The 9,387-nt window shown below is 37.7% G+C and overlaps 1 long non-coding RNA gene across 1 annotated transcript; it reads left to right on the top strand.

The window, feature by feature from the left end:
• Positions 1 to 4,295: 4,295 nt before the first annotated feature.
• LOC144282949 (uncharacterized) lies at positions 4,296 to 8,368 on the top strand. Its single transcript, XR_013351355.1, has 5 exons — positions 4,296 to 4,418; positions 6,212 to 6,250; positions 7,295 to 7,370; positions 8,009 to 8,051; positions 8,326 to 8,368. It is a non-coding gene; the product is annotated as an uncharacterized LOC144282949 (long non-coding RNA).
• The last annotated feature ends 1,019 nt before the right edge of the window (positions 8,369 to 9,387 follow it).

The following is a 9,387-nucleotide window of genomic DNA, read 5'->3' as shown; positions in this document are numbered from 1 at the left end:
AGACCAACGATCGAGTCCCACGTCAGGCTCCCTGCATTGAGCCTGCTTCTCCCTCTGCCTGTGTTTCTGCTTCTCTCTGTCTCTGTGTCTCTCATGAATAAATAAAATCTTAAAAAAAAAAAAAGGAATTGCTGGGTCTTGTGTTAAATCTACATTTAACCATTTGGGGAAGTTTACAACTGTTTCCCAAAGTGGCTGCGCCATTTTACATTCCCACTAGCAGTGTATGAGGGTTCTGGTTTCTCCACATTTTCAACAACACTCGTTCTTATCTGACTTTAATTCTAGCAATCCTAATGGTGTGAAGTCGTATCTCATTGCAGGCTTGATTTGCATTTCCCTGATGACTAATGATGCCAAGCATCTGCATATGCTTTCGGCTATTTGTATATCCATCTTATTTGGAGAAATATTTATTCAGTTCATTTTCCCATTTTTAATTTGGGTTATCTGTCTTGTTCCTATTGAGTTGTGTGAGCTCTTTATATATAGATACATGTCCCTCATCAGGTATTTGATTTCCAAATCTTTTTTTCCCATTCTGTGGGTTGTCTTTTCATTTTCTTGATAATATTCTTTGAAGCACAAAATTTTAAAATTTTGATGAGGTCTAATTTATCTGTGTTTTTTCTTTTTTTGCTTGTGTTTTCAGTGTCATATCTAAGAACCCATTGCCAAATCTGAGGTCATGAAGACTTACCCTAATATTTTCTTCTAAAAGTTTTAGTCTATTATTTGAGGCTTTGTTGCATTTTAATTTTATGCCTCATGTGAGGTAAGGATCCAACTTCATTTTTTTTGCATGTAGATATTCAGCTTTTCCTTAAAAAAATTATTCTTTTCCTATTAGATGGTTTTGGGACCCTTGTCCAAAATGAGTTGACTGTGACAATGGTTCATTTTTGGACTTCTAGTTCTCTTCCATGGTCTATATGTACATCTTTGTGCTAGTACTACTACTACAATTTGTATTGATTACCATTACTTTGCGGTAGGTTTTGAAATTGGGAAATTTGAGTCTTCTGTTTTTGTTCTTTTTCAAAATTGTTTGGTTATTCTTGATCCCTTGCAATTCCATGTGAATTTTAGAATCAGCTTATTGATTTCCAAAAAGAAGTCAGCTGGAGTTCTGATGGGGATTATGTTGCATCTGTAGATCAGTTTGGGGAGCATTGCCATCTTAACAATGTTAAATTTTCCAATTCATGAATATGGGATGCTTTTCCATTTATTTAGATCTTTTTTTTTCTTTCAATAATACTTTGTAGTTTTCAGAGTGTTAATTTTGCAATAATTCTGTCAAATTTATTCTTAATTTTTTTTGATGCTGTTGTTAGTTATATTGTTTTCTTAATTTCATTTCTGGATTGTTAGTTAAAAGCATATAAAAATATAATTTAATTTTGTATATTCATCTTGCATTCTGCAAGCTTATTGAATTCATTTATTAGTTCTGATCATTTTATTGAATTATTTAAGATTTCCTTTACACAGGATCATGCCATCATTTATTTTTCTTACTTAATTCCCCAGGCTAGAACCTCCAGGACACACTGAATAGAGGTGGTGAGGGTGGACACCCTTGTCTTTTCCTAATCATAGAGGAAAAATGTCCAGTCCTTACCTTACGGGAAAGCATCTTTCATCATTAAGTATCATGTTAGCTGTGGATTTTTTGTAGATGCCCTTTGCCAGGTTGAGGAAGCTCCTTGCTATTCCTAGATGTGTGTGTGTGTGTGTGTGTGTGTGTTTATAGAATGAACAAGTGTTGGATTTTGCCAAATTTTGTGTTTATTAAAAGAATCATATGGATTTTGTTTTTTATTTTATCAATAATGAGGTAGATAGGCAGGAAGAAGAAGGAATGAATTCCTTCTTTCTCTGCCTTTTGTTCTACTCACCCCCAAAGGATTGAATGATGCCCACCCACATTGGGGAGAGCCATCTCTTTACTGAGTCCATCAATTTAAATGCTAATCTCATCCTGAAACATCCTCACAGACACACACAGAAATAATGTTTATCTGGGCACCCTGTGGCACAGTCAATTTGACACATTAAAAAAACCATAACAGAAGAGTTCTCTCCTTTTCTATTTTGTGAAGGTTTATAAAGAATTGGTACTCGATATTCTTTAATGTTTGGAGAATTCAGCAGTGAAGCCATCTGGGCCTGGGATTTCCTTTGTGGGTAGTTTTTGATTATTAATTGAATCTCTTTACTTGTTATCAGTCTATTCAGATTGTCTATTTCTTCTTAGGTCAGCTTCAGGACTTTGTGTCTTTCTAGGAATTTGTCCATATCATCTGAGTTATCTAATTACTGGTATACAATTGCTCATAGTATTCCTTTATAATGCTTTTTATCTTATAAGGTTGGTAGTAATATTCCCTCTTTCATTTATGATTCTAGTTATTTTTGTCTTCTTTCTTCTCTCTTGGTAAATCCAAGCTAAAAGCTTGCCAATTTTGTTGATCTTTTCAATCAGCTTTTGGTTTCAATTGATAGTCTCTATTTTTCTCATCTTTATTTTATTGATTTTTATTATTTCCTTCCCCAAAGGGGATATTGATTATTACTATCTCTCCAAAGGGACATTAGTAATTCACATGTATAGTGAAAACACAAGAAAATAATTTTTATCATAATATTATCTATACTCCTGTTTCTCTTCCTTTATTGTCCATTTTGTTATGACATTACAATCACCCAAGCTGCAAACTGGAGCCTTTATTCATTCTTTTTTGTTCTCATGCCTCACTCTAACTGTGGTTATTGAATCCTGTAAGGCCTACTTCAGAAATTTTTCTCAATCATTTGCTCCTCTCTGCTTCCACTCTTTTCCATTAAAATTCCCCACAGTTTTCTGGCTGACCTGATAGTGCATAACTCAGGCCCACCTCTGACATTTCCAGGTCCTCAAAGAAGAATTAAAATGGGTTTTTCAACCCATTCCCCAAACCCCTCCTTTTCTACCCCAATGCTCTATCCTACTATGAAGTGCCTCACGTACATACCTGTAAACAGCCCAGGTTCCATGTTTAAGCTCTTTCTCACATTCATAACAACTACATCTAAGGCCTAGAGAATGGATCTATGGAGGCCTGCACAACTTCCAAATCCTAAAAGCAGGCTTGGGATACTTTGAACAGAGAATTTTAGTTCCTGAACACCAGACTGTGATCTAGAAGTAGGAGTGATGAGTACAGGCTCTGGGTGGACACATCCCATTGGATGTGAACTGTAAACTCCTTGCCTTGAAGAGATTGGTGTGTCTAAAAGAGGGCTAGAGCTGTGCTCATAAAGTGTAGTGTTCCAGTGGAGGGCCTTTGTGTCTCAGTGTGAGGGTAGTATGACACAGCTCCCCTGAATAAAATTCTAAAGTCCCATCCTGTAACCCACTGAAGTTTGTCTAAACTCAACTTAGTACACGAGGCCTAGCACAACCTGATTTCAGCCTATTTTCATATCTTTTTTCATTTGTCCATGAACTTGTCACCTCTTGTTATAGTTTTACCTAAACCACCGGGCAGAATTAATTGCTTTCTCATGCTTTGATGATCCTCCACCTTACTCTTGAACGTACTTCCATTAAAGCATGTATAACATTGCATTGTTATTACTTGCTTGCATGACTGCCTTTCCTATCAGCTAGTAAGCTCCTTAAAGTATGTTTTGGTCTTTCATCCACTTAGTAGCCAATCTTTATTCAGGGAATAGCGCCTCCATCTTTTTTTTTTTTTTTTTTTAAAGATTTATGTATTCATGATAGACTTAGAGAGAGTAAGAGAGAGAAAGAGAGAGAGAGGCAGAGACTCAGGCAGAGGGAGAAGCAGGCTCCATGCCGGGAGCCCTACGTGGGACTCGATCCCGGGTCTCCAGGACTGCGCCCTAGGCCAAAGGCAGGCGCCAAACCACTGAGCCACCCAGGGATCCCCAGCGCTTCCATCTTTTTGAGAAACTATTCCTCTCTCTCCCCTGGCATATCCTTCTACTCTAATATGAGATACAAATAGTAGGTGATGTCCAAAGTCATCAAACTGTATACATTAAATACATGCAGTTCTTTGTATATCAATTATACCTTAGTAAAGCTGATGTTTAAAAAAAAAAAAAAAAAATGAAGCTGGCCCTGCCCCTGTGGCCACAGTGACTGGCGGCATGTGACCCATGCTGGGCCAGTGAAGTTCTTTCCCAGGATTTTTAAGTCTACAACTGTGTGGAGGAGACTTCTCTTGGCCAGTGAATTCGGGAAGGTAGAACCTTGAGTTCTTGGAGTTCTGATTCTTTTTGTATCAACTTCATAGGAAGAGTTGCCAAAACAGAAAATGAGCTGAGATAATAGATGGGAAGAGAACATCTTGAAAGTGCTCAAGGCTCTGATTCCTGTTGTTTCAGCCATTTCTGAGTTTGAATATGTGAGTCAATGAATTATCTTTTTTTGTCTTTGCAACCCAAAGAGTCCCACAAGGTTTTCCTCCAGGGTGGAGGCCACGGTTTGCTCACTGATGTATCACAAAGTCTGGCATAGATCTTGGCTCAGAGTAGGCACTCAAGACATTTATTTATCGTTTTAAGGTGAAATATAAAGTAGCTGAACTGATCAATCTAAAGTGAAAAGAAAGCATCCAGTGTTACTTCTTGGGAGAATAAGAACTTGATGGTTTGTATGACTAAGTGTGGGGAAAACAGTGAAAAAGTAAAACAATTGCAGAAAAAGAATAAATCTGCTGCCAACTTGGCAAACTGAACTATAGGAAGCCAGAAATATTTATTTCCCTTTGCTCTTCCCCAATAGTTTTTTTTTTTTTTAAGATTCTATTCATTTATACATGAGAAACGAGAGAAAGGCAGAGACACAGGCAGAGGGAGTAGCAGGCAACATGCAGGGAGCCTGATGTGGGACTTGATCCCAGGACCCTGAGATCACGACCTGAGCTGAAGTCCAGTGCTCAACCCCTGCGCTACCCAGGTGCCCCTTCCCCAATAGTTTTTAAACTGAAACTTCTTTTTATAAAATATAACACTTCCTTTTATAAAATAATGTCATTGTGCTTTTGCTTATGAGATGGAAACTAGGGAGTGTAACTTTCCTCTCCTGAGCCTTGTTGTATCTCACCATCCCAGTCAGGCTTTAGAAAGTGAGGGAAAGGGGGAATGTAAGAATGGGAACCTGGGAGGGCCTTTACCACAAGTGGAATTACTCATCCCCAGATAAGAATAGGATCTTCATTGTACCTCCCCTCAGGCATTCAGTAAGAGGAAGGCTGGCTATAATAGTAGCAGAAAAATGCAACCGTATCTTCACCAAACAGGTCTGGCTGGTTTAGGACCATGTGTTTTGCCAACTCAAATGGTTGTACCAACAATAAGGTCATGAACAGTCCAAACCAAGTGCCATTTATTCCTGGAGCTGGATGGAAGCTCAGAGTTCATCTGTTTTCAACCACCATCTGCTGTCTGGTCACCTCCATACTGCCTTTGAATTAATTGCTGGTTCCTTCTTGATCCCACTCATGAAAAGAGACCCAGGTCTCCAGACAACCCATTCTGTATATGGACTGTTAGAAAATTATCTGGTACAGTGGGCTGAAAGCAATTTTATGACTCTTCCTGTCATGGATTCAGATGCTCTTCCTTAAGTTTTTGGAAAAGAAATCTAGTCCTTTTATAATCCTTTAGATACTTGAGGCAGTTACCACATATATGTCTATACAAAATATTCTAAAATCCTTCAGCAGTCCCTCATGGGACATTACGGCTTTAATCCTCATTAGGGCAGACACTGAGTCATGTAGCAATTAGATGCAAAGGGCTCGAAGTCAGATAAAGCCAAGTCATAATCCTTGCTCCGTGATATACCTCAAGTCTGCTGTGTGACTTGTGTACGTTACTTAACCTTTATTGACTTCAGGTCTATCATTTGTAAAAGAAAGATATGATCTCTCTGAACTTCAGTTATTTCATCTATAAAATGAAGCCAATAATAGCTACAAGCTATGCAATGAATTGTCTTGAAGATTATGTGAGGTAATCCATATAAAATGACTAACACAATGCCTGGAACACACAAAGTACCTTATTGTTGTTGTTGCTATTTTTTTTTTACATCACTGTATTTTAATACTATAGATATTAGTCAACTCAGGCTGCAAACAACAAACATAACACAAACTGAGAGGCTTAAACAACAGAAATCTTTTTCTCACAGTTCTAGAGACCAGAAGTCCAGGATCAAGATGCCAGCAAGGTAGGTTTAATTTGGGGGCTGCTTCCCTTAGCTTGTAGGTAGACACCATTTATCTTGCTGTATGTTCAATGATCACTTATTTGTGCACGTATGGAAAAATAGAGAGAGAAAGAGAAGAAAAGAGAGTGAGTTATCAAGTTTCTCTTCTTAGAAGGACACTAATCCGATCAGATTAGGACCATATGCTTATGACCTCACTTAACCTTAATTATCTCCTAAAGGCCCCATTTCCACATACAGTCACATTGTGGGATTAGAATTTCAATAAATAGATTTGAAGAGGACACAATTCAGTCCCTAGAATATACTATTGTGTAATACTTCCAAAATTTAAAAGAAAAGTGTACATCCCAGCAAAGGGGTCAGGCATCTATAAAGGCTCTCAGGCAAAACACTGACTATAATTCAATATGGCTGAGGTAGAGAATAGAGGGGAAAGATAAAATTTGTATAGCAGGTGTATGACTATAATGGGACCAGTAGTTCACATTAAGGAGTTTGCATTTTTCTCCTAAGAGCAACAGGAGACATGGAAGGGTCGTAAGTGGAAACATGACCTAATATGTCTTGAGCTTTGTTAGGATCATTCTGTCTGCTGTGCAGAAAATAGACAGAAGGGGATTTAATCCTGTTTGAAATCTAAATGCACATATGAAAGATTTGCCCTCAGCATGGTAGGCAGAGAAAAGAAGTATTAAGAATCTGGGCACAAATCCTAAGGATGGAATTTGAACTCAAACCTTAATGGCTATTATTCAGCCTTTCTAATAACTAGTAGCACCCCACCCCCTGCCTTTCACCCCCCTCCCACAGCTTTTCTCCAATCTCCAATTTTCTCTGATAGTTGTGGAAGAGTGAATTTTGGGTGCTGTTACTAATTAGCATAGTGTAAGATAAGCAGCAATTTGGTTGGAACATTTTAATAATAGTTATTTTCTCTTTTGCCTGTATTTAAAAGTTCTAATCTAATGAATAAATTATCTTCAGAGATCTAAGTTATTTCTAGTTGTGTTGTTCCATCTGATATGTTAATTTCGTCAACAGATTTATTTTAATAATGGAAGAAGAAACGAAAAAACAAAAAGAGAAAAGCCTTCCACCTTGAAGTCTAAACCAACTTGTATGTTAATACCCCACGGAAGTATGGCAAAGTAAAGAGGTCTTTGCAGAGAAGGGTTTGGATGATGAACTTCACAGACCATTTTTCATATCCAAAGATGGGGCATTCCTGACTCAGAGTTACCTGAACTTCTTTTGAACAATTGTTTAAAACTACTTGGATGAGGTTATGTTATCTTTGAATGAACAGCCAGGGGGTATAACAGAAGTAGAGGTGGACCAGAAACTCCAAGACTGAGTCCGAGTTTTGGCTTTGCACTAACTTTCCATATGATGCAGAACAAGCCAATGGTTTTTCTGGATCTCAATTATTCTTAGAAACAAGAGAGGAGGAATAAATCATTTCTAAAGACTTTACAAGCATGTGCCTATTATGTCAGGTTCTTCTCAAGGAATGTGGGAGTGAACAAAACAGATAAGATGCTGATCCCATTTGAGCATTCATGTTTATGACAGCATAATTTGTAAAGCAGACATATTAATTAATAAACAATAGGAGATCCCATTCAGATGGGATAATAAGTATTTAAGAAAATGAAATAGGGTAATGATATATAGAGAGATGTATGTTGTTGGGATCAACTATTTATACGGGATGGGTATGAAGATAACTTCTCTGATGAGGTTGCTTCTTTTCAGAGTCCTGAATGATGAGAAAGAGTTATTCCCCCCAAGGTCTCAGGTAAGAGCATTTTAAGCAATAAGAGTAGCTAAAGCAAGGTCCCAAATAGTGGACTATTCTAGGATAAGTGTGATCAGTGTGGCTGGAGCATAGTGAATGGCAAGGAAAGTGAAATGCAATGAAGTCTGAATAGTGGAAAGTGGCCAGGTTCTGTAAGGTATGGCTGGCTGTAGGAGGGGTTTAGGTTTTATTCTAGTAGTCATGAGCAATTTGACCCATTGAACAGTTTTAGTCAAGTGAGTATGTGATGCATTTTGCCTTGTTTTGTTTTTAGAGATGACTCAAGGTGCTGAGTGGAGATGGGCTGTATTAATGGGTAAGAATGAAGCAAAGGCACTAGATATGCTGCAGCAATCCAGCTGAGAGATGATGGTAGTGGTGGAGGTCATGGGACAAAGAGAGTTGGGACATGTCACAGAGTTTAAGCCAAGAGTACTTGCTAAGGAGTGGATGTTTATGAATTTTTTATCTATTCGTCTATAAGATTCCATTCTTCCATACTCCCATCTGAGTTCCCCTCTCTCCCATCCTACACGTAGGAGGTGGTTGATTAGGGTGAGAAAAGTGGTTCACGGGTATGAGATCAACTTGAGTGGCTGCAGAGAAATCACAGACTGACCTTGCATCTGCTAGCATGATGCTTCATCTCACTGAAGCAAAGGATTGTCCGATGGGAGAAATATCTCTAATGGTTAAATAAGTAGAGAGTACCTCATGGCATTGAGACAAACCTGAACCTTCTGACAAAGCAGACTCCTTTCCGCTTTCTTTCTCTCTCAAATTTGTTCCCAAGAACTTGCTACATTCAGACTGGCTGTAGTAGAGACAGCTGTTTCAAACAGAATTAAATCCAATTTCCATGGCATTTTGCACACATGCAGATCTTGGCATTCAAATGATTCACGAGAGCAATTAATAAATGGCAGCATTATTTTGGAATACTTAGTGCATTATGTTTTTAGGAAATGTAGCCTACCTAACTTTTGACTACTTTTACTCAGTCTTCATTTTTATATAGTCATGTCACTGTAGTGTTGGGCTACATATCTCTACAACATAACTATATTCCTTATCAAGCTGAATAGTAAGATATAATTCTCTCCTCACCATGACTCAAATAATGGGATGTGTCCATTTTTGAAGAACTAACATATGAGGCCCAAGATCTTTAAAATGCCATGTTCTTTTTAAACCTAAGAATGAAAATAGTAATAATAATAATAATAATAAAATAAATAAATAAATAAATAAATAAATAAATAAACAAACCTACTAAGAATGTTATTAGTATCATTGGATCTGGCTTCATCAACAATTTTCCTACACAGGTGGACTC

Source organism: Canis aureus, chromosome 14 (genome assembly GCF_053574225.1).
Source record: "Canis aureus isolate CA01 chromosome 14, VMU_Caureus_v.1.0, whole genome shotgun sequence".
NCBI classification, from domain to species: Eukaryota; Metazoa; Chordata; class Mammalia; order Carnivora; family Canidae; genus Canis; species Canis aureus.
The sequence above is the reverse complement of the archived record's forward strand: the minus strand, read 5'-3'. Positions and strand labels throughout refer to the sequence as shown.